Raw genomic sequence first — 24818 nt, forward strand, 5'->3', positions numbered from 1 at the left:
CTTTCCTCCACAAAATATACATGATGGACACACATGCAGTGCATGGGTCTGCAAAGGTAGCCTAGTAATGTACTGGAATTTACGGTGAGCCCCGAAAAAAATTCAATTCAAATCTAACGGTCAAAAAAGTGTACTAAATGTTCTTCCACTTTCAATACTTTATGGGAGTTTCTAAAATGATACTCTCTTCAACTTACCACTGTATTTACACAACTCTTCATTTAAGGCATGCAAATGGGATTCCCTACCTTTAAGATAGCTCTAAGGATTCGGAAAAAGAAGATGCATCCATGAAAACAGGTATTCTTTTTCATGAAAAATGTACCGTTTTCAGGAGAATAATTTACAAATACAAGCCAAAATCGAGGTGAATCGCTGCGATATAAAACGTTTTCATTCTTTTGAAATTTCATGCATTATAATTACAGAAAAAAATACAAATTGAACTCTAAGTAGGCGGTATAAGCAGGAGGATTCTCCTGAAAACAATACATTTTTCATAAAAAAGAATACCTGTTTTCATGGATGCATCTTCTTTTTCGGAATAACGAACCTTCGTAATAGCGAACCTTCGGAATAACGAACTATTTTTGTAAGATATTGTAAGATTTTATTGACTCTATCGACCCCCTCCTCTCGGGGTAGAGAGTACAAACATATTTACAATATATGAATACAAAAATATAAGTGATAATGTACATGTACATGTGAAAATAACAGATATGAATAAATATGTTTACAAAACAAGGCGTAAAGGACGTTTAACTACTCTACCACTACGTGTACAAACATTCACATCTACTTTACTTTCTACAAAAATACTTTCTTCTTTGGTGTTGAAGAGAACTGAAACATAATAATTCTGACAATTTGGCTAGTTTTTTCAAATGGCAAGCATGAGTTGAATTGAATAATTTGGCAATATGTAATGCACTTGGTCTACTGGCCGTCAAGCTACTTGGTAAATACAATAATCTCTCTTTGTTGAAAAAGGACAAACAAAAATGTAATGAAATTCATCCCCTATATCGTTGGATGAACAGATAGTACAATGCAATTCATCTGTCAAGCTTGCATCAAACCTGCCCTTATTAACGGGAATCCATAGATCTACATCTGAATTTACTTAACGTAATATGATCTTTCTTACACAAGACCTGCAAAATACTTCTCTAACATCAAGTTATCCTTAAACATTCTATAATTTGTTTCAGATTCTATTTGACCATGATGCTGCTCTCCACTCTTGAATAAACATATAAAAAGTCTAACTTTTGAGGTGTGTGAAATCCATGCAGCACTAAATCCACCCCCTTGTGCTAACCACACATTCCCTAGCCCTGCATAATGACAAATATTTGCGATAAATAATAACCATTGTGATTTTGACGGGGAGTGCATGTCTCCTTGTAAATGCAGCAGAAATTTGAAAATTGTACATGACTGTTTGGTTTCTTTTCCTTGACTAATCTCAACCAGAATCCAATCATTTGACATTTAATATGGTTCAAATTACTCCACGTCCAGTTTGACCATAAACCATACAATCAGGAGTACATTTGCTCACACGCAAAATTTTTCTTAAGAATTTCCTACGGAAAATTTCAATTTGGTCTATGCACTCATAACCCCAGACTTCACAACCAAAGAGTAAAACAGGTAAAACAAGATGATCAAATAGGTGGCACTGTGTGTCCACAGAGAGCTGTAACTTTTTAGCCTTGACCAACATGCTATAAAGTGCTTTTCTAGCTTGTGTGACTTGTTTAGAAATTGCCTTTTTAAAACTACCATTATAATTGAATTTAACTCCAAGGTACACAAAGTCATCTACAACCTCAAGTGGATCACCAGCATAAACGAATTCAGGAATTCTTCTAACCTTCCCACGGAGAAAATAACAATTTTAGTCTTGCTTGCATTCACAGTCAAGCGCCATGTCTGACAATAACTATCTACAGCATCAAGAGCTTTTTGCAACTCCTCCGGAGTTTCTGCTAAAATTATTGTGTCATCTGCATAAAGTAAACAAGAAAGATTTAAAGCTTTTTTGACATCAACGGAATCCAGGTGGTAAGAAATCTCACATTCCAATATTTAAGTCCACCATGTGAATTTCCAATGTATTCTTGAAAATCATTCAGATAAATGGCAAATAAAAGCGGGGGAAAGGTTTTCACCCTGTCGTACACCAGTGTTACAAGTAAAAAACTCTGACAACTCCCCCCTAACCGCCACACATGATTTAGCACCCATAAATAAACGATGTTATCTAAATCAAAATGGGCAGAGTCCTTGGCACAAACACGATATCATCGGATATTTGCCCTTTGATATTTTTGTCCATTTAGAGAACAATAAATGTAGTATTAACGCATCCTTATCTATATCTGCCTGAACTCTTCCCGTGCCACGGACTTTAGACAGTCTGTTCAACACTGTGGAGTTTTCTGTGTCAATCGGCACCCACACCACCATCACCACACACACACACACACACACACACACACACACCACACACCACACACACACACACACACACACAACAACAACAAAACGGTGAAATGTGAGCATATGGACTGGACGCTTGCTTGCAATGTGTCTCCATCACTATGTTTATATCAGTTTTGATGCCCTAATTCACTTGGAAGTAGAGTTAGACAAGGACAAAATGGTGAGTCGATTCGGCTAAAAAGCTCCAGAAACATGTCATGTCTTCAGGTTTAGGTTACGTAAGGCTCTTGTCACACCATTCCAAGCAAGCTACGCGGGCTTGAATGATTTGCATGTAGGGATTTTCTAGCACGCGGGATAATTTTGTGCAGGTCGCGGGGATTGCGCGCAGAGGTCCACGCAGAACACCAGTAGAAGGCTCGTAGAGGCCGCACCTCGCAGGCAACTCCCGCGCAAGTAACATGCAGTTGTAACACAGGTATTTCACAGTGCCCCATTGCTGATTTTCCGACCTCTCTCGACCCCCTCCTTTTTCAAATCATGATATGACTCGTGTATTTTTTCCCTGCCTCGATCACCTGCTTGAATTCTCATATACAATTTATTTGTTTCTCATACTCTCTCTTTCTTTCCCCTCCTCTCTTTCTAATTTTAAACTTTACAATGTTTGTTGACAAGACCACTTTCTACTCTCTGTACATTGACCAGTTTGTCTAGAAACATGTACAGTAACTTGTATGAAGGAAAATTACACCACTATTGCATGAATTCATTCACAATAGTGCACTTTATTCAATACTCTATGTTCAAGCACTTACACTGAGTCAGTTAGCTCAACTAGCAATGATTACTTTGTATGGTTTTCTTAAAAAAAAAAACAATTACCATGACAATGTTGTTCAATATTGAATAAATTCATTTCAATTCAACTTTATTTTCATTTCCATTAAATAAACAGGGATAATCATATACAATACATTAACAGAACATATTTGTAATAGTTTCAAAAACGTTCATTAACAAAATACATGTGATCATGAGTATCAACATAATTGCATTTAGAAGGTATATACATATGCATAGTACAAGAATGGGAATGGAAATGGCAATAAATGGGAATGGAAATAAATGTGTTACTTTGCTCACTTATAGTCACATGTGCCATATCTCACGTCAAGTGCTCAAAACCTGAGCGAGTAAAGTAAATAAATCAGCAATTTCTATGATTTTCATTAAAGCTATTGCTACATGGCAACACAATGTTTGACATTAAGAAAAAATGAAGTTTGCACAAAGTTATCATAGCTGTCACATGTGTCAAATTTCAAGTCAAATGCTCAAGAACTAGGGAGTTAGGTGAATTCTACAATATCATTGTACGACTTTCATTCAAAATAAAATTATGCTGTCACCATATTGTGTAGAGCCCACTAATGTCAACAATATTGACCGCTAATGTGGCTGTCGTATCTTTAAGCTATACGCTTATTTGACACAGTCTTCTGCATTCACTCTCCTGATACAGTGTGCCATAATTCAGTGAGATCATTGATTATCTTATTCCGAGTGGTTCCCAATCGACGTGTTCTCTTACTCTTTTCTTGAATATGCACACAAATGAATCAGTTTTATTTTTGGATGAACACACTGTATGTTCCATTCTCTTGTTTAAAAAAAAAATGACTGTATTTCATTTATGTAATATATAACCGATGCAGAAAATTCCTAAAAAAATCATTTGAATTTGCATCGCGTAATGACATAACAACCACTTATATATCACAAGACGTCGACGACAAATTTAATAGAGACCGCTAATGTCATAACACGTCGACAACAAAATGTTTAAATGACCACTCATAACATATTCCTCAAAAGTGCGCATCAGATCGTTCTATGTCAATCCTAAATATGCAAATGCTCCGTCGTGTGGAGGGACTACACTCTTCCTCTCCCCCTGACAACTTCCATGTATCATTCAGTATAGGCCTACACAGTGATGTCGCACACGCGGAACATTAAGAGCTGAGAAGCCACGGTTTAGTCATCAATGATCTGTGAATATTTCTTTTTCTTACTTTTTTTAAGAAACCAAAATTTCACCCAAAAGTGTGCACCAGATCGCTGAACTTCAGGTCTGAAAATGAAAAACCTTTCTCATGTGGGGAGGGGGGATACCCCCTCCCACACCCTCCCACAATCATGAAAACGGATCGATACGCCCCTTCCCCTCCCATTCCCTTCCCTCTCTCGGTCGCTCCGCTCTCTCGCACATAATTTCCATGTTTTACCCCCCCCCCCCCTCACTAAAACGGAACGATGCCTCTGAGGATGATTGCTTGAATTGACTTAAATCAAGACAATTGAGAAACGCCATAGCGAAAAGGAAATATCTACTACATATTACATACAAAGAAATGGATGCAAACATTCGATCCTTGTATCTTCTGCTGCCCCCCCCCCAAAAAAAGTGTGTGTGTGTGTGTCGGGGGGGGGGGGGGAGACAGCCCATCCCCACCAAGCTCCTCCTCCTCCTCCTCCTCCCCCACCCCCCTCCACTAGGGATTTACGCTGTTGGTAGCAACAACACCATATCTTTGGCATTGTTTGGCATCGAATATTTTTCAATCTGTTCAGTGTATAGCGTGCATTCACTGGGCCAAATTCGTTCCCTAGCTGCCAAGTTGATATTTCCTATTCGGACATTATGTGATAATGTAGATTAGAGTGAGAACGAGGCTGTAATTGCTGGGTGCTCAGGATGCCTTAATTCCTTATTGATATCACTTTCGGGTACAAAGGTTTTCGATTTGACAAAGGTAATAAAAAATTACAGTTCATTATTCAACACAGCTACTGTATAGGAAGATGAGGAAACAGATCTGCGTGAATTTTTGCTGAATCGTCCTAAATACACACACACACACACACACACACACACACACACACACACACACACACACACAGGTATTGAGGTATTAGGTATGAGTTCATGAAATTAAACGGGCAATAAGTAGTCACGTCGCTGAAGTGGTACAAAACGAAATTCTATAGAATTTAGAGTCCTGCAAAATCGCATATTCCTATCCTACTATACCATACAAGCAATTAGCAAGGAAACAAGCAAGCAAGGAAGCAAGCAAGCAAGCAAGCCAGCAACATCAATTCCTCCATGTGATCATCTTTGAAGCCAAAACAAAATAGGCCTACATTCACAGAACAAAAAAAAAATGCTCTGTGTACATGTACCACTTACGAGCATCTATAGTTTATTTCTATTGAGAGAGAAAAAAAATCACTATGATCGCTCATTCGAATCAGATGTGTAGTTCTTTTAAGTAGTGTCAGTGTTTGCTTTGCGGTTCACTTAGCCATGCTTTAAAAAAACACACAAACAAACGTCATGGCCATACTCCTGACAATGATAGTAATCACTTGATCTCATTATTTCTGTTGTACAAATTTGATACTGAGTGTATAGTAAGAGAGAAATCCTTCCATGAAGAATGCATGGCAGCAGGACGGAAACAAAGACCCATACCCATACACTTTCAAGCTGGCTACAATCAAGCCCATTAACAATAATGATAGTGCGGTCAATATAAATCGCAGAAAAAAACAGAACGCAAACGTTTATAGTCGGTCACTCTGCATAACTTTGAATATACACTGTATCAGAATCGCCAAGAGGAAAGAGAGAGAGAGAGAGAGAGAGAGAGAGAGAGAGATGCCTTCACGCAAATGTTGCTAGGGAAATGCAGATCGACCAAGGTCGTAACTGTAGCTTCACGAATCGAACACAAGACTCCCCCGTTGCCATGTGAGTTGCATGGGCATATTGAGGAGGGTACACACACAGCCTGTGTTGTGAGCACGCATCAACTTTACCATCATGATACTGCACACTCTTCAGTCCGCGGTTCAGAGGCACAGGATATTCTTACAGCGGAGAATGTGTTATATCGGTGCAGTGTAGGCATTCACTCCATCACTCCACCCAAAGCATAGGAGCTGGGCGAATGTCTTCGAAGATCAGATGAACGTGATGATACATCTTATGATCTGTGAGTATTGATGTTAACTGATCGTGCTTTTATATGTCTCAGTCTCATTTAAAATCAAGGGTAGCATGAATAGCTGTAACTCGGGATTGAAAAGTCATGTGCAAACGTTGTATATAAACAGTATCTTGCTGCCGCATCACCGTACGAAAATACTGCGGATGAAATGCGGTGTGTAATTTCTCGCTGCTTCTAGCGTCCATCTGCCTTCTTGTGGCAATGCTTCTTCACGCTGAGCGAATATTTCATACTATACAAGTCTGTGCATCAGCCCGTATGAAGGACTGTATGTGGTATCCGATTATGGAGATGGCTCCCATCTCCTTGATGAGATAGTACAGGAATGGTATAACTAATATATTACACCTTCGAGCAGAGGTTGAATCTTGATTTTTTTTTAAATATATATTCCTGGCAGAAAAAAAGCGGGGATATGGCTGTACCAGAGATGCCAAGTATATCCACTGGCTGGGAGTCAGAAACTGCAAGAGTTGCTTAGTGAATCATTAAGAAACCGAAGGGGGCTTGGGGGGGGGGGGGGGGGGGGACTGGAGCAGATGTTCCCTCCCGTATTTAGCATTTTCACCGTTTGGAATTATAAATTGTGCAATTTGGTGTACTCTTCTGGTACAATAATTTTGCGTAATTCTCATCTATTCGTTCTGGAAGATGCTCCTGCAAGACGTAATTTTGAACGTCCCCTCCCCCTATTTTCGTCAAGGATAAATGAGTCTAGGAGGTATGACTGGCATGACTTCGTAACTTAGTACATGTGGAATCTCGGTATAACGAGATCCTTGGGACCAAGGCAATTTGTTCTTCATAGCAGATATAGGCCTATATCAGTAGTCAATTAACAATACAAAACAAAGGATATGAATCCATTGGGATCGACTGGAGAAATTAGGTTGTTATATCAGATATTTTGCTATACATCAAATCTCTTGTAAATATAAATGTAAATGTAACTGTAAATATCAGATATTTTTAGAAGCCTCTTTGGATTACTTATTTAGTTCAAGGAAAATAGAGCCTGTAAGATACAGCCATGTAGCCTGTAGCTATCCTCTAAAAAGAATACGAGAAAGTTTACCCTTCTCAATTCAGCGTAAGCGGGCTACTCGTCTAGTGTTTATTATATATTTATAACCGACCGAATATTTATTTCTTCCTTTCTGGGAGGTTTGAGAGAATGATCGCTGGGTGGGTGAGTGTGAAATGGTTGCTAGGGAGTGAGACTTACGCCGAGTGGAGACATACACCGACAGTAGCCTTATCGTACCGGTGAGCATTCTATCTACATGCTCTAACAGATCTATGACAAACAATAAAATTGCACAGTCAAACCTGCCAAGTCTCACTCCCCATCATCAACCCATTTCACACTCACCCACCAAGCGATCATTCTCTCAAACCTCAAACGAAGAAAGAAAAATTCAGCCGGTTATAGATCTATAATAAACACTAGACGAGATCGAAGCCTGCTTACGCTGAATTGAGTAGGGTAAACTTTCTTGTATTCTTTTTGGAGGATAACTACAAGCTACATGGCTGTATCTTGGGTTGCTACTTAATGCTTGGGAGTGACACTTCGCAGGTTTGACTGTGCAGTTTTATTGCCTGTCATAGATCTGTTAGAACATGAAGAATGCTAGCACCGGTACGACGAGGCTACTATCGGTGTATGTTATAGTCAATCCATGGGTTTAGGGGCCACACACAGTTTTGACCTCAGAATGACTCTCATTGATATTGTGGGTTACATGTTTATGTTCTCACAATATGTTTCAACTTTTCTACGATGTGCACTCTGTAATATTACAGAGTGCATGCAGAGATATCGAATGCCGCTTCAAGATTCGCTTCCAGAATAGCCAGCAAATGTGATGAATTGTCAGGGTGTGGCTAAGTATAATGTATCATATACAGCATTTGAATGGACAGGAGAGAGCGTTGACTGAAGCAGCCTGATTCTTAAATGATTAACTTGGATTTTAAAAAAAAGAACATCGGACAGCATGACCACCATCACTGAGCAGGCCTAAATCGACATACCTGCTAACTTTTTGACAACCATTCATAACATTGCAGGGCAAAACACTATACCCCTCACATAATGCTGCATCAAACAATAATACCGATTTATATTTGGTGACAGAGTTATCTCCTATAGCCTTGACATGATATTGCACGGCAGTTCATCTGAAATAACCCCAGAATGTAAATCAGAAATAAAGCCTTCGATTTTATGCACCAGTGACCTCTATGACTGAGGTATGATTGCGGTATGAAAGCTATATTGAATGCCTAAAGCACAAATCAGTATCTCGTTCCACCAACAATAGATTGTAGGCCTTAAAAAAAAAAAAATGAATTTCATAGAGACGTTCCCTTCATCACTTGTTCCCGTGATCATGGCCACCACTTGTGGTCCTGGTCCAAGCATTCTCCTGTCACAAGGTCAAGTGATGGGAATGAGCACTTTCCCCCAACCTGCAGTCTTTTATGTTTGTCCAGTTTTATTATCATTATGCTAACCTGTCGAATGTTGCGTAGCAGAATTTCACCGTAAACCACTTTAACACAGCCTATTTGTGATCACTCTGCCGGTCCTTCTGATACCTATTCCCAAAGCATCATTATGATTGATCTCCACATTACGGTAAAAAACAAAAATAACAAAAAACCTGCTTTCGACATGTCGCTCCAATTGTCACTTCCTCTGAAGTTCATTATTAGAATAGACCTTTGAGTATCTGTCTAACACCAAGGCAAGGTAACTGTGTGTGATTTTCTTATCTCGGAGTCAGCATTGTACAAACGCACATAACAGTCATAAAAGGAAATGAAGACTCCGTGTGAGTTGGATATGCATATACCATCGTATTGGTATGCTGGCTTTTGTAACGCTCCTGCCCCTGAACTCTGAGACCCCGTTTACAATGCGAGGCTCGGCCGCGGCTCGGCCTTGGCCGAGCCCGCCTTCATTTCAGCTAGACGCTCAAAAGGCCAAATGCGGGGCCAAAATTGGCCGCGCATTTGGCCACGCTCTGGAGGTGGTCTCGGCCGCGGCCGAGTCGCGACCGAGCCCGGCCTTTTGTCAGTGTAAACGCAAACTGGGCCAAATGCGCGGCCAATTTTAGTCTGGTTTCCAAACCCTCTGCCCGTACTATTTCGTTATTCAGGATATTAACCCCCTCAACGTCGAAAACTAGCATAGTTAAAGATGGTTTTGTCCTGCAAAGGATTTTTCCTTTGGCAAAGGCCTTTGCCCGAACGGCGACTTCGTCGCCATGGAATCCAGTTGGCATAGGGTCTGAAAACCAGACTATGCCAAATTGCGTTTGTTTACAAGCAGAGCGCCACTAGGACAAAATACTGAAAGGTTTGAATTAAAAGCGCGGCCGAGCCCGGCAGTGTAAACGGACAAAATTGCCCCGCAATTGAGGCTGGGCTCGGCCGCGGCTCGGCCCGGCCCCGCACTGTAAACGGGGTCTGAGACGAATTCAGCAATTTACCCTCGGTGGTTGTTTTAACTAATAAGCTCCTTGGATTTTTGTTTTTTTGTTTGCTTCTTTGTGTTTTCTCCCCCCCCCCCCCTCTTTCTGTCTTGTCGCTCTGACCGAGAGAGAGACTAAACAAACAAATAACATGAATTACCCACCTTGGGGAAATTGACCGATTTGTCTCACCATGGACCTACTACACCCGTGGACCATGGACCTACTACACACGTGGACTAATAACGAAGGTCTTTCTTTGATCCTATCATCACTGCCGCTGCCTGATTATGTGCATAATGAGTACACTCAGATGTTTGGACAAAGACGATTGCGTAATCGTGCATTGTTACTGACAAAAGAACCATTCCCTCATTTCGGTCTTATTTGGCTGAGGTGCCTTTTCAGACTCAACTGCCCTTGAACAAACACCAATGATGGGGAGCAGCAAACCTGAAAACATGACAAATTCTGTGTTACAGAATTGGTTACTACTGAAGTGGACATTATTTTGTTGGCACGCATGAAACGTTGCTGAATGAAACCGCGCGTGGTGGGGATGTATACATCGACAAAAAAATTGGGAAGAATCTGGAATAAGCCGATGGTGGTTCACAATCAAGGGCGTCGGAAGAGGAGGGAGGGGGCGAAACAAGTTTTTGCCCCCCCCCCCCCCCAGTGCCCCTGTAACAAATAATTAATTAATTATTTAAAGACCAAAATTAACAATAAAGGCACTTTTCTGGTTTAGAAGTTGTCAATTTCATATCTTTTATATTAACAAATTACGCAATACCCGTTGCTGCAGCTGTGAGGGATTAGAACCATCACTGGCTATCGGGCGAAAGCTCGGTAGTCTAATGGATATGCAGCCTGTACAGCATTCAAGAGATTCTAGTCCATTACGAGTATTACTGCGTGGAATGGGTTGTGTGTTGTTGTTGTTGTTTTTTTCACGGCTTCTACTCAAGTACTAGTAAAACACTGAATAATCGGTGTTTATACTGTCGATGAGGGGCAATCTGCCAATCAGTTGAAATACAATTTACAAATAATACGACGCAGTAATCATTAATTTGAATTTAATAATATTATGCTAAACGTTCGTCTATCGAAGAGAGGTGGCCGGCGGTTTTCAATATTCCACTGCAGAGCCATTCATACACAGAGTTTGGCCAACTCAGTTTCAGCTGGGCTCTACCATGGCTGTATATGGCGTGCATTCCTTTGTTGTATAATTGCGTAATGAAGCATCATGCAGCCATAGTGCTACTAAGATGGTGCTACCGAATGGAGCAGAGTTGGCTATTGTGCACTGGCAGTTGATATTGTCATTTCGGTCATTATTTCGTGTCTGATAGCCGACGGGAAATGGGTTTTGAAGCATTATTTGATTTTTCGTCACCAGACTTCTAGCAGACATGGAATGATACTTTGATACCTTCATTTATTACACGTAGATATCAGAAATGTCGTTAGTACATCAGGATTTCATAGAATTTGACGATTACAAAAAAAAAAAAGGGGGGGGGGGGGGGGACAAATCTTCCCCGAAATAGTCCGCTCGAGTTATTTTTTGTTTTGTTTTGTTGCATGCGATCAATTATTTGAAGTCGAACTATTGCCTTGTTTCTTTGTCGTAAAGTAAAAGTTTAGTTTCAGAAGTCGAAACACGGGTTTGTGAAATGATCTACTATATAGAACAACCATAAAGATGAAGAAGAGTTTAGACATAGCATGTTTTCAACAAATAACCTTTCCCCATTATTGTCAAATTTCTCTTTTTCCACTAGCCCCAGCAACCATTTGATTTTACTCAGTCTCTTTAAAGAGTCACTATACCTTTGTATACTTAATGTTTCAGTCACTTTCCTGCCAAAATACTGTACGTTTCCCACTAGGGACCACCCCCACAAAAAAAAAAAAAAAAACAACAACAACAACCAACAACATAAAAGTGAATAAAAAATGAAAGAATCGGGTAATAAGACTCGATAAATACCGTTGTGTGGGAGGGGCCCAATTCTTGAATATACACGTTTAGCGAGATTACAAAATTACATTTCAGTTATTATTATACACCGGACACGAATGTACGCATATCTATTATTGGCACCTCACCTGCACATGCAGACACACACGTACACACTCACGCTCAATATTCCTGTGCAGTTCCTTGTTGAACCAACAAATGTAGAAATGCCCACTAGTGTAGAAATACATCGCCCACAAATGTAGAAAACGCCCACAAATGTAGAAAATTCAACCACAAAATAATATAGAAACAAACAGCCCCTACTAATGTCGAAACGCCCACTAATGTTATATAGTAACGAAGTTGCATAGTACATTGTGGTCTATGTGGTTTATTTCGGCTGTAATACGTGTGTGTGTACATGCGGCGAGTTGTAATTTTTCTCTAAATTTTCCGAAGAGCTTTTTTTCGGTTTATTTACTTAATTATTTTTTTGTTGCTATTTCCCCATTTTGGGTTTGCTGAACACGAATCCTAACAACTGCAAAACAAAACTTTGATAACTGCTCCTTAGTATAAACCACCCTGTGAAGTAGTTTTTATTGAAATTCTCTGAGATCTCCGATAAGTTTCGAGGTTCTAGGCCCGCAAAAATTTCTCCTAATGCCTTTTTTTTTTAGGAAAATCAAATTTCTAATGGCCATCTTTCATATTTATGAAAGCAATACATATTTTATAAAACACATACATTGTCTATAAATCTACCTCGATTGCGCAATTTTAAGGTAATATCTTTAATAAGTAATAACTTTAATAAGTAAGCACTTGATGAGGAAACAATCACGTCTATCTCCAGTAAGGGTGCAGTCTTCAAATGTGAAACACCTCTCCTGTCCTGCACATGACCATACTAATCACAACGTTAGTGGAGTATATTTAATTTTGAGTATACCGACGGAACCGAAGCAAAAACAGCAACTTGCGGGGGAAAAAAGAGAAAAAAAATATGTTACTGCAAAGCACGCATGCTAGTATCTATATCAATTGCATGAAATACATTGTACCATCATATTTCATAAACACACACACACACACACACACACACACACGTACACACACACACACACACACACACACTCGTGCTCAGCATATTCAGGGGCGGATCCAGGAATTCTGTGAAGGGGAGGGGGCGTAACTATTATTTTTGGTGCCACTTCCGGGTTTCATTTCTTTTTTTAAATTTCTATTTCTTTTGTTTTTACCGATAAATAAAGGGGGGGGGGGGCGTGCGCCTCTTGCGCCCCCTCTGGATCCGCCACTGATATTATGCTGGGTATGTCCATCAACAAAAGCCAATAACCAATTTACCGTTTGTACATTTGTGGGCGACGTTTTCGAATTATCCGCCTACATTTTGTGTGGAATTTTCTACATTTGTGGTTGATGTTTTTCTACATTAGTGGGCGTTTCTACATTTATGGGTTCAACATTCCTCCACTTGCCAGCAAAATCGCAGTTCTTGTAGAGCTCTTGAACATCTGCTGACCACTTCCTTATCTCAGTCAGATCGTCAGCTGTGGAGTCATTTGTCATGTAATATGCCTCCTTCGAGAGGTAGAGCTTCAGGCGCTGATTCTTCATGAGGTTAACTTTATCATGGTACAACATGAAGAGGATGTGCCCGGGTCGATCCTCTGTTGCTTTCCCATCACTGTGTGCTCTCTTTACCTTCATGTCAAGTCCGAACTTTTCCTTTGCGATTTTTTCCACAGGAGCTGCGCAATCCTCATCGCCGGTGGTGGACTCTGGTACAGGCACGACGTGAATGTTTTTCCGCCTTGAGAACCTGTCACATAATGTTTTTTCTTTTTGATTGCCGAGTTGTCTTTTCCACTTCCAATCGCAGAGCACGCCCATGTTTTCTCCAGATGCAGAATAACGCAGATTCGTCTCCTCTACGGACGTCACTCTCCTGCTCTCGAACTCGATCGCCGATCACAGATGTGTTTCCACCTGCTGAATGTTTTCTACCAGGGATGTCACTGTTTTCTGTTTCATTCGTTCCAAGCTCTGCGTTACTTCGTGGAAGTAGCGGGCAATTCCCCCAGGTATTATTACGTCATCCCTTTTGTCATTGGATTTTTTTTGCATGTTGGGCATGTCTTGGGTATCGGATGACACTGGTGCTGCTGATGCTGCAGCAGATGTGGTCTGGGGACGGTTGCTTTCCCAGAGCAGGCTGGCGGGCTGAATTGGGGAAGCCTGACTGCTCGGTGAAAGCGTAGATTTCTTTGGAAAAGAAAGAGTGCTGCCGCGGTTTTCCACCTCAAAATCGCATTTACTATCTTGCTTTGCCTTCTTTGGCAGCACCTCTCTTTTGTCTGTGTATTCATTCTGATGAGTTGGTATAGCATGAGATATAGATGTCAGTATCCAAAGATTGATATCCAGGTGAGATTCGGGAGAGATGACTAGGTGACATGCTATACTCGGTGGCGGCCATTTGCAGAATATTCAAACACTCAATATATTAAACTGAAAACACAGAGATACATGAGCCCATTTCATTCATTCATAATGTTACACCCCTTTATGAGATATAAGAATATTCATCTGGTAAATTTTGTTCTTTGTGTGATTTCAGTACTTGTATAATCCCATTCTAGATTTCAGTCAATTTTTCTGAAATGCTAGAAGTTAAAATTCACATATTGATTATTGTGAAATACTTTTGTGCATTCCTTACAAAATATTCCCTTTCCGCGATCAGTTTGGCTGTTATCAGGGTTACAGCTCGTTATTATGAAGGTTCGTTATTCCGAAGGCTCTTCAGTCCGAAGATTCGTTATTCCGAAGGTTCGTTATTCCGAATTTCAAATTCGGATCAACAAATCTTCGGAATAACGAACCTTCGGAATAAAGCCATAAATTAATGTTCGGATTAACGAACCCTTTTTCATTTTCAGATTAACGAACCACTAAGTATAGGAAATTTGTGTGTTTCGGATTAACGAACCTTCGGAATAACGAATCTTTAGAATAGCGAACCTTCGGAATAACGAACAGCACCCGTTATCCGACGCCCCCAAAGTTGTTCAATTTGATAGTATAGGTTTTCCCGGTCAATTTCATACTTTTGTCATTCAAGTTCCTATTCCGAGCATTCGATTTCACGCATTTCACGCTCGCAGCACTGAATCAGCAATCAAATTCAAAATCCGGTCATTCGAATTCACTATCCGAGCATTCAAATTCACTCTCGGAGCATTCAAATTCACTATCGGAGCATTCAAATTCACTATTGGAACATTCAAATTCACTATCGGAGCATTTAAATTCAAGAGAGGAGCACGCATTTCATCAATGAGCATTCAAATTCATGTCAAGCTGGCGACGGAATCTCGTCGGTCATTCAAATTCGTGAATAGGCAACCATGTTCCAAATAACTGCATTCAATTTAAAAGAAGTCCTGAATTTAGTTAGTTTGGGGCCGTGTATGCATGTGTTTCTCACTTGCCTTTGAATTTATTGGGATTTATGATGATTATATATTTTGCAGTAGAGGTCCACCTGTTAATTGACAACTTTGAACTCGCGCTTAGCAAATAGGAATATACAGGCACATGTCCCTGAGATTGGACATAAAATGGAGGTCCCACGTGTAAAAGAGTCACAACTCATGCACGTAAAAGATCCCACTTCATTTATTCATCACAAAGAGCAAAACATCTAACTGGACCCCCATATGGAAGACCAGCTTTTGCAGCTGAATATGGGTTATCCAGCCATCTTCTTTGATAGAAAATGAAACAAACAAACAAAAAATAGGCACTGTATAGGCCTACAGACGAGCATAATACGGAGGGTTGGTTGACACTTTCGAGAAAAAAAAAACACATTTTCGACTATACTGAAACTGATACATGAGCATTTTATACGTGTTGTTTGTTGTGTATTGCTGTCTTATTGATTTAATTTTGCGGGACTATGTGAGATCATTTGTGGTCAGTTTGTCTTAAATTGATGAATTGTCATCATGTGGTTGGTGTATGGGGTATTGTCAGCATGCAGTATCATCAAGAAATATGATTACTAGTCGTTGTGTTGTTTGGATGCACTGCTGATTGGACATTGCAATTTGAAATTGATTGAGATGAAAAACAAAGAATACGATGAACAGAGAACAATGTAAAACATGTAAACAATCCTAATTACACTATATGCAAGCATTCATTGGTTCTGTTGGCCCTTTTTCCTTTCTTAAAAGTCTCCTTTATTTTCCTCGTTAAATTGATTGCACGAAGTAGGAACTTGATCGCCTAAAAATGAATTGGAATGCTCCAAACAAGCTCATTGGGACTATCACGTGACTATCGCATGAATTTGAATGCACGAGTAGGAAAGTCGGTGCTCGCATTTTGAAATTGAATGCCCAATCGTGAATTTGATTTCACGAAAACGAAATAGAACGCTCATAAATGAAATTGATCGCTCGGATTCTGAATCTGAATGCTCCAATAATTTCGCGTGCGTGCGCTGCGTGAATTTGAATGCACATTAATGAATTTGAGCGACAAAAGTATGAAATTGACCGGGAAAACCTATATTATAAAATGTTTTCTTCTAATCGAATGAAAGAGAAATAGCGAGGTAACTTTTATATTTATATGTAGCTGCGTGTGAAAATAAGAATTCGTATTGATACCGAACATTGCAAAAGTTTGTTTGTGGAAATCATCAATAATACTTTTATTATGATTGAAAAAAGCCACCAAGTAACAGAACTGATATATTTACCGATAATTTTGATGAATGACTTTATGAAATAACTCGAGAATCAAAAGGAAGTCCATATCATGGGGGAGTACACCTTTGATCTGACGAAAGTAGACATTAGGACCCATGTCTATATTCAATATCGGTAAAATTGCGAAGTACTATCTTGTCTTGTGATTTCCATTCCCATTTCGATATAACCCTACAAGAATATCCCAAACATCTAAATCCCTTTCAATGATTTAATTATATATAAATGTGTATATATATATATATATATATATGGGCAATTCCATGGGAATGTGGACATGGCACTAAAATTTCAACTTTATCATATTGCAAAAGAATTACTCATTATGTATTGCCCATATATTGAAGTTAAAGAAACTCAAAGAATTATATCAATCGGTCAAATATTTCCCGAGAAACAGCTACAAATGTTGAAGACAATTTTTCAGTCATCCAAATTGCTAAAATGCATGCTTAACTTGATATATCTTTTTTTAATAGAAAAATTCTGCTAGCACTTCAATTAATTTATTTTAAAGAAGCAAATTGGTTCTACTTCAGTCTCCCATGAGGAAATTTTTATGCCACCTTCAAAAAATTCTAATCACCACATGAAAGTTCAGCCCTTGAGCCATGTAACGCGAGTTACCGAAACAAGAAATATTTTTCATTCTGAAGGAAGCAGTGGAGGTAATTTGTTGGGAATCATAATTTTCTAAATTCATCACACCCTGATACTGTACACAGGATGTTGACTTGAATAAACACTGTTATCACATCAAAAAATGTCAATGAAAAGTGTAACGCGAGTTGCCATGTAACGCGAGTTACCGGCATGTAACGCGAGTTACCAACTATAAACACAAGTTTCCCCCAACATAAGCAAATTTTAGCACTTAATTGAGCTAGATTGTGGTGAAAACAATCAAGTGCAGTGCTATACACACTATGCTGGACTGAAACAAAGGAGGGCAGCCTGATAAACTGTGATTAGCATCAAGGCCACTGATCACATGCCACATTGAAGAGTCTAGCCTGGCTTTCACTGCATACTGTACATGTATCCAGCAGTGAATGAGACCATTAGATTTATCTTTTGAATTTCCTGCATCAGTATTACAGAATTTTTATTACAGAATGCTATAAAGCACAGCAAGTGTTGGTTCTAATCCTTGTTTGGTGGTCTACTGAAGATGACACCTGTCCGGAGATCAGGAGGTTGTGGGTTCGAATCCTGCTCAAGTATGTATGCCCATGATTTTTTGTCATGGCTACTAATAAAACACTAATCAATTCAGTGAGCTTATTGACGTTGATGTACAGGTAGGGCAGTTTGTCAATCAGTTGCAATGAAAACATCTCAACAGAAGAATTTCATGAATTTGAATAATTATGCAGTACCCACTGCATGTTATAAGGATTAGAACCAGCACTTGCTGTCGGGCGAAAGCACGGTGGTCTAGTGGAGATGACACCTGTCCGGTGATCAGGAGGTCGTAAGTTTGAATACTGCTTGAGTATGCACGCCCATGACTTTTTTATCATGGCTACTACTAAAACACTGATCAATTCAGTGCTTATTTACGTCGATGTAGGGTAATAAGCCAGTTCGTATACACTGTAGCTCATGTACACATTGGTACAAATGACCTTTCTTTTTTCTCAGTTGGTTCGACACTTCACTTGTTTTCAAAGCAGCATAATGCATAAGCTTGCATGACATAACAATTTATGGAACTTCTGTTCAAAAAAAGAATGAACTTGCATTTAGATCAGGGGATCAGAATACTCCCATCAGTCTATGATTTAGCAGGCATCCATTTCATTGTTTTGTATTGAATGCAGTAACAGCTTATTTCCGTTTATATTGCAAAATACCATTCTTGCTGTCAGGTGGATGTGCTGGCAAGCATCATTTAGATAAGGATCGCATGAATAATCATCGCATCACAGATGCTTATGTCAGTGAATTTACAAACCAAAATGCCTGTTCGTACAAATGATCTTTTTTTGTTCATGCACAAAGTGGAATTACGAACTGGTCTTTTTGTCAATCAGTTGCAAAGAAATGTACTAGTTTTCAGTCCTCACAAAGATAGGATTTGAATTTTTGAAAGATTGTAAGCTGTTTTGTAAACTTGTATATAAGGGTTTGATAGTTTTATGTTTTTTTTTAAAAAGACTTTCAACATTTTTCATCTTTACACTCTGAAACTTACAATGTAATAATACACCTATATCATCTAGTATACATTCAATCATATTCAAGGTCTCTATGAGGAGTGAAGCTCTTATTAGTCTTAAACACACTCTTCTATTGGGTTTATAAGTAAAATATTATTTTGTTTAACATTTATTCGTTTTACTATCTACACAAATAAGCATCTCTCAGATTATTCAGCACAAGATTCAGTGCCATCAGAACAATTGTATGTCATCAATTTGTGTCACCCTGTGTTAGTGGACATAATGTAACGCGAGTTACCGTAACGCGAGTTACCGACATAAAGGCTCCCTACATTTTTCCAGGTCATTGTTAGGGCAATTCCATAGATTTGTCAACCAGAGGGTCAATTTCTTAAAATGAAATTAGGGCCTATCGCAGAAATTGTATATTATTTTGAAGGGAATTGTTCAAACTGTTCAAAAATGTAAATTAGAAATGCACTAACCAAGGTCAAGGTCACGAGAGTGATTTAAATGAAGCCATTTAACAGCAGCTGTGGAACCACTTTTATAATGCACTATTCAATGTGGTGTTGTTGTTCTTTTAAGGAAAAGAAAACTTTTCAACTATACTACATCATTAAATATGAATGCAGTGAAACACCTTTCTTTTCCATATCCATAGGGTGGAATTAACGCTTTTTTCATTTTTTTTTTGGCCGATTGGAGAACTAGCAGTAGCAAGATATTGCATAACTAGGCTATCATCCTGCTCTGAATGATATGTCAATGTGTTCTTTGTGATAAATAGGCTATATATGTTATATGCTGTACATCTTACAAGTAATGCTTTAAGCAGTGATGCTGTAAGGAGTCCCTTGATTTACCTTGTCTGTTAACGCAGCCCCGAGGTAAAATTGCTCGGCTTCCATTAAACCTGTTGAAATCCATAGCTACACCTACCGCTCCTTCCGACTTCTCAATATGGCTATTATGAAGAAGCAACACTGCGTCTGAGCATTAATTCATTTATATATTTATTTATTCATTTATAAATTGGTAATATCAACCCCCTTCCCCAAGCAGGTATTGTTTTATATATCAGACCATTACCCTCTTTACCATTGTTCAGCGCACCCCCAAAACACATAGGAAAGCATAAGAAAGTTCACGCCCACCAATATTGCAAACTTTAAAAAAATGACCCCTGAATGTAGTAGACTGGTCTGTTATAACTCCCAGGACATAAATTAACCCTGTGATAACTTCACAGATATCCTGACCTACTTACAAAAACAAATTCCTTGAATGAGACCAAAATCTAAGTATAAAAAGGTACCACTGCTCTCCTGGGTTTCCAAGTCTCTTTCACTTCCGAATATATGTAATTTATTTATTCATTTATTATTGTTCTTTTTTTTTATAATTGAATTGAATTGCTGAAACTGTATTGGTCTTACACTCGAGACACAGTGAAGTTCCAGCACGTTTATTTTCATATTTCACTTGACATCAATACATAATACTTACTAAGCAGAAAAAAAAAAAGAATTAAAAAAAAGATACAAGCAAGCAAGATACAAAATATGATATAAAGCGGGTCATGACTATAGTAAAGTGTGTCAGCATACATATGTACTAGGTGTTACAAAAAAGATTTACCACTTTTGATTCTTTGAGCCCTTTGTCCCTTGCTATTTTAGTTTCGTCATTAGTACTTTGTGTCCTATGTCCATTGCAGAACAAATTTACATTGTTGTTGTTTTTTTCTGGAACTCGCGGTTACAAGCTTTGCTTTTGCGGTTCCTTCATATTTCACATGTTATAGAGAATTGTCTTTTATGTACTAGGTGTTACAAAAAAACATTTCCCACATTGGATTTTTGATCCTTAATAGTTCGAAAACTATACGTGTATACATGTGTCAAATAACACTGTCATTGATATGAGTAATAGCTGAATAGTGTACAATTTAGTTGGAAGTGATTTGAATAAGAAAGCGTGAATCACTTTCATGAAATCCATGATTAATTTTTAAGTTAAGTTCAAGATTTTGGTCAAGTTTTAACCCTAGAGCTGTACAAAATTGAACTTTACACAGGAACTAATGATGTGTATATGAGTATGTGCTTCAATGACCCTGAACAATAGACATGAATACCACGAATACCACCTTTTCAGCGGTCTGCTGACTAGGCTTCTGGTCTCCTGCTCCAAGGCACATGAAATTATTGATATTTCATGATGGATTTCCCAGGGCACTGCTATATTTGATTTGATTTGATTTGATTTGATTGATTCCTGCATTAAATCATTGCTTTAAATGCAGATACATACATTGTTGGTACCATATTATACATAAACATTAATTGTTAACAAAGTAAGTTTCTTCATTGCCTTTACAATGTACAACCAAGGAGGTTTGAGAAATGGAGTCACAACATGCAGTCTTATTCGCTTTGATCTCATGCTCGAAGCCGCCACTCAAAAATATTTGAAGTATGTGTCAAACTGGATCTGCCGCTTAGATGGGAAGACGATTGACTCGTGTCTCATTGCATAATCACCAGCCACTTTCCCTACTTACACACGATGGGCGGTAGACAATGGTAAAGGTACGGGGGTGCGCGAATAGAAATTGCTCAAATATTGCTGAAATAGATATCAAAATTACTCGACTGTACGTGTCTGTACGCTAATCTGACATATTAATTTATAAAGAACTGTACTTGAAGATGATACCATATTCGTTTCATTGGCGGAAATAAGAAGAAAAGTGATAAAACCGGCTTTCCATGAGGGTAAAAGTTCAAACACTTTCACAAAATACAGCTCAGATTTACACTTTTTCCACGAGGGAATTTCATATACAATGCAATTACAATGTTATTATAAGCTCACTCATTATAGTCTGAAGTCGTGGCAAAGGGTGAAATGCATGCACATGAAAAAAAGTAAGCACATGTTTTCATGTGCTTGCATACACTACATTTCAGGATGAATAAAGACTAGCTTGCATACACTACATTTCAGGATGAATAAAGACTAGCTGTGGTAGTGGAATTTCTCATGCATATGTAACAGGCATTCAAACCCTGGCCATTGTTCAGGACCATTGTCTGGATGAAAACCACACACTTCCATACACATCAATATTGATCCCTGTGCAAAGTTAAGTTTTTTTTACAGGAAGTTGAAAGTAGAGCAAAATCTGAACCCTAACTTCAAAATGAATTTTGAATTTAATGAAACTGATTTATGCTTCATTTTGAAATTACCTCCAACAAAATTGTACACCATTCGGCTATTGCTTATACCAACGTCAGTGTTATCTGATATGTAGTTTTCGAACTATTAAGGATCAAATGTTGGAAAATCCAATGTGGGAAATGTTTTTTTTTTTGTAACACCTAGTACATAAAAGACAATTCCCTGTAACATGTAAAATATGAAGGAACATCAAAAGCAAAGCTTGTATCCGCGGGTCCCAGGAAGAAATACCAATGTAAATTTGTTTTGCAATGGAGATAGGACACAAACTACTAATGACGAAACTGTATGAAAGCTAGAATAGCAAGGTACAAAGGGTAGAAGAAGTAAAAGAAAGGAAAAAGAAAAGGGTTAAAAGAAAGAAAGAAAAAGAATAAGAACCGAGTGCAAAAATAGCATATGTAATTACAAAAGTATACGAGCATATAATCTAGAGTCAAGTTCGTAACGAGTTCAAAGTATGAGTACTAGTGAAGTGATTATATGGGAACATAAACGCTGGAACCAGAGATAAAGCAAGCGTGCACTGCAAATTGATCCGCCATGCATTGAAAGAGGACAAGGTAAAAAATAACATGTTAAGTGATTCTAGTCAGGCAAGCTATATTCATTCAGTAGCATTAATTTGAGCTTTTGTTTGAAAATAAACAGAGAAGAACATTAATTGATTAAATCTGCGGGGGAATCATTCTAAAATTTGGGTCCGGTGAAACAATTATTTTTTTTCGGCTTTTTTTTTTTAAAGCAAAGAGTGTGCGAGTACGTGAAAGGTGAAATGAATCTCTTTGTCTTGTGGGGTAAGCATGAATCATGAGTCTGAAACATGCGTAAATGTGTCAGGCAAGTGGTTCGCTGATAACTGATAATTTGCCTTGAAGTTGTATAAAAACAAATCAGCAACCTTAAGGAGTCTGTTTTCAAAGAAGAAATAATTCGCGTGACAATAAAAACCAGCTAGGTTGACTGAACAAATAGTTTGGTTTTTTTTTTTATGCCTCCGCCACGAAGTAGTGGCGAAGGCATTATGTTTTTTGGGTTGTCCGTCCTTCCGTCCGTCCGTAATGAATTTTGTGGACAGCGTAACTAAAAAACCTTTTTGAGGTATCCTAATGGAACTTGGCATGTATGTGTATTAGGAGGTTAAGTTGTGCCTATCAACTATTGGGTGCACATGCTCAAGGTCAAAAGTCAACGGTCAAGGTCAAATCCTCAAAATTTCACTATTTCCCCCATATCTATGCAATACCTGAAGATATTTTCTTGAAACCTGGTGTATTCATGTATTACCCAATTAAGATTCTCTGGTGAAAGTTTGGAGTCATGAGATCAAAGGTCCAAGGTCAAAAGGTCTAGTAAAATTGTTAAAATTTCACTTTTCCTTCCATATCTTGGAAATGTATCTTCATGGAACGTAGTATTATAGGCATATACTGACTGGCAGTGATTATCTAGGGAATTTTAGATTCATGGGGTCAGAGGTCAGGGGTCAAAGGTCAAAGGCAATGCTTCAAAATTTTACTATTTCCCTCATATTTATGCGATGCCTGCAGGATTTTTTAACTTGGTGTATGTATGTATAACCCAATAGAGACTCTTTGGGAAGTTTGGGGGGGGGGGGGGGTTGCCAAAAAAGTCAAAGGTCAAAAGGTCAAAGATCAAGTGAAAGTGCTGAACTTTACTTCTTCCTCCATATCTCGGAAGTGGCTCAAGTTATCTTGAAACTTAGTACATATTTATGCATGTTTTGCCTGACAGTGGTTCTCTTATGAATTTTAGGATCAAAGATCAAGGGTCAAAGGCCAGATGAAAATGGTAAAAATTTACTATTCAATACATAAATTGCACTTTTTCTCCGTACCTTGAAAATTACTCAATGCATAAACTGAAAAGTCCTAAAATCCCCAAATACATGCTCTCCCATTCATTCAATTAAACCTAGGTCAAGGAAGGTGAACAGTCAACACATTTGTGATTTATAAACATGTCATTTTAATATTTTGCCAATTTTTTTGAAAATGTAATCACACATTGTCCACATGTACTAAAGACCTATTAGGATAATCATGCATTATGGCGGAGGTATACTAGTCGCCATAGCGACATTTCTAGTTTTTGTTTTTTTGGGTTTTTTGTGTGGTATTTTGAACATTTTCTCGCGTGATTTTGCACAATTCCACTGGCAAGTTCGGCTTTTGCAAAGGCAACTCGCTATAATTTCAGCACAGCACACAGAGAGCAAAGGACTCGCACACACAGGACGCGACCGGCGAAATGCGAGAGTAGCGAGCTCCCATCCGATCGCTGCGTGCGCGCGAGTCCACCGCCCGCCGTATGCGGGTCCATTGCGAGCTGCCTTTGCAAAAGGCTACAGGTAAGTATACCGTAATTCAGATGGGGTAAAAAAAGCGTGGAATATACATTTTTAAAAATATATTTGGGAAAAATGTTCGACCTTGATTAAAATTCCAATATTTCTCGAAAGCATCTTAGCTAAGTAATCTATGTGATATTTCCATGGTAATTCATGGTAAATGTAAAGACCTAAAAATTTAGACGATTCAGCTTGATTTAAACAGTCATTATTCATTTTATATCGCCTGCAAATA

At 38.6% G+C, this 24818-nt stretch overlaps 1 protein-coding gene across 1 annotated transcript in view; it reads left to right on the forward strand.

Moving 5' to 3' along the window:
* The first annotated feature begins 6432 nt into the window (after nt 1-6432).
* LOC139730347 (alpha-N-acetylneuraminate alpha-2,8-sialyltransferase ST8SIA3-like) overlaps nt 6433-24818 on the forward strand; it is a 106187-nt gene continuing 87801 nt past the window's right edge. Inside the window, exon 1 of the mRNA XM_071641214.1 lies at nt 6433-6518. The gene's annotated coding sequence lies outside the window, so the exon portion shown is untranslated. The remainder of the gene's footprint in view (nt 6519-24818) is intronic.

Source organism: Diadema antillarum, unplaced genomic scaffold (assembly GCF_040938485.1).
Source record: "Diadema antillarum isolate AM-2024a unplaced genomic scaffold, OU_Dant_1.0 seq00000302_RagTag, whole genome shotgun sequence".
Lineage (NCBI taxonomy): Eukaryota > Metazoa > Echinodermata > Echinoidea > Diadematoida > Diadematidae > Diadema > Diadema antillarum.